Below are 2,105 nucleotides of genomic sequence, written 5' to 3' on the forward strand. Positions count from 1 at the left end.
GAGTACACAGGAAACAGGAAGGAAAACCCCTTCTCCCACACTGTCTCTCTACCACCACCATAAAACTTCCTATCACGCCAGCTGGCAAAGTAAAACTGATTTAAAGGCCCGGGTCCATTTTCACAGAGGGGCTGGAGGTAATCCATCAGTCACAAGTAGGGAGAATCAAGGGACCGAGCGGTCGCAGAAATTGGGGTGGAGTGGAAGGTCATAGACCAGCTTGTTTCTCCAAGTGTGACCGTGGTGTACCTGTGGCAGAATGAAGTGGGGTATTTAATAATTTAGATTCTGGTGTCTCATTGCAGATCTTCTGGGACTATGGCTCCTAACTCGTCTTTTGAAGTGCCCCAGTAGGTTTACACATTTAAACACCAATTATGAACNTGCAGACCTTTTTTTTAATTTTTGAAAGTTTGACTTTTATTTAAGTAATCTCCACACCCAGTGTGGGGCTCGAACTCACGACCCCGAGGTCAAGAGTCCCAGGCTCCTCCGACTGAGCCAGCCAAGCACCCCCAGATCTTTTTATTTTGAATAAAATGTTATCTATTTTGGCTCAAGTTCCACTCTCAGTCTTCTCTCCGCCTTCCACCCTGAGAGGTGATTATTTTTGTACGTTGTTTGTATATCACTGCTTTAGACAATGGAGAGCCTTTGAGGGTTTTTTGGTTTTTTTTTTTTTTTAATTTATTTTTGAGAGACAGAGAGCATGAGTGGGGGAGGAGCAGAGAGAGAGGGAGACACAGAATCGGAACCAGGCTCCAGGCTCTGAGCTGTCAGCACAGAGCCCGACACGGGGCCCGAACCCACGAACCGTGAGATCATGACCTGAGCCAAAGTGGGACGCCTAACCGAGTGAGCCACCCAGGCGCCTCAAGGGGTTTTGAGAAGGGGAGTTAACGCTATCAGAGAGGAGTTTGTGCTCTGCCAGAAAGCCCGGTAGGATAAGAGGAGGCAGATGGGAAAGCCAGTGAGCCAGGAGGCCGGCTGGTGGCCCGGGGTGCACAGGACTTAGGCTCAGCAGTAGAGTAAGAACCCTTTTCTCTTTTGACTCACATGCTGTCGTGTGAAGCCTGTTGGTCTTTGGCCTATCACTGTGACATCTAGTCTTGTGACAGCCTGCTCTGTTCTCCCAGCTCTTCACCTCCTTTCTGTCCTCACTTGCTTCCCCACCCGGCCTGGGTTCTTTCGTTAGTCAGGCAGCCATTTGCTTGCTGCTGTCCCAGAATCCTTTGCTCTCCTGCCATTTGACCATGCAAACCCCAGCTTCCAATCTTCAGACTCACAGAGCTGCCTTAAGGATGCGGCCTTGCGTTTCCCATTTGGCTTTATTACTCAGAGTCATTTGCTATACCCATTGTCTAAAACGAGGCAGATTTTCATCCAGGGGACCTCAGTGGGCTCAAGCCTGTTTTGGGCTATGCTGGGGTCCTGAAATTACCTAGGCTTTGTTCTTGATCAGAAAATGTTAGTGACACCTTAATAATACCATCAGATGTGTTCATCTGCAGAGTGCAATTGTGAGGAGCAATTGGGAAAATTGTCCAAATGACATAGAAAAATGGACTTAAATACATCTGAAGTGGGAATTTCATTTATCGGTGAATGGATTTTATATTTCTTTCTATGACATAGCTTTGCCCATGGGTCAAAAGTCAATTAAAACTTTTAAAAAATGTTTATTATTTATTTTTTTGAGACCAAGAGATAGAGGGCAAGTAGGGAAGGGGCAGGGAGAGACAGAGACAGAATCCTAAGCAGACTCCATGCTGTCAGTGCAGAGCCCGATGTGGGGCTCAAACTCACGAACTGTGAGATCAAGACATGAGCTGAAACCAAGAGTCAGACCCTTAACTAACTAAGCCACCCAGGTGCCCTGTCAATTAAACCTTTTGATTGATTATACGTATTTTGCTTTTAAGTAGAATTATATCAAATCAAATATTTGGAGGTTAAATCCTTGTTATGGAACTATTGATAGACAAAACAACACGAATGAATCTGAAAATGATAATGCTGAGCGAAAGAAACCAGATAAAAGGAAATACCACAGGGGTGCCTAGGTGGCTTAGTTGGCTGAGTGTCCAACTTTTTTTTTTTTTTTT

Source organism: Crocuta crocuta, unplaced genomic scaffold (assembly GCF_008692635.1).
Source record: "Crocuta crocuta isolate KB4526 unplaced genomic scaffold, BGI_CrCroc_1.0 scaffold241, whole genome shotgun sequence".
Classification (NCBI taxonomy): domain Eukaryota; kingdom Metazoa; phylum Chordata; class Mammalia; order Carnivora; family Hyaenidae; genus Crocuta; species Crocuta crocuta.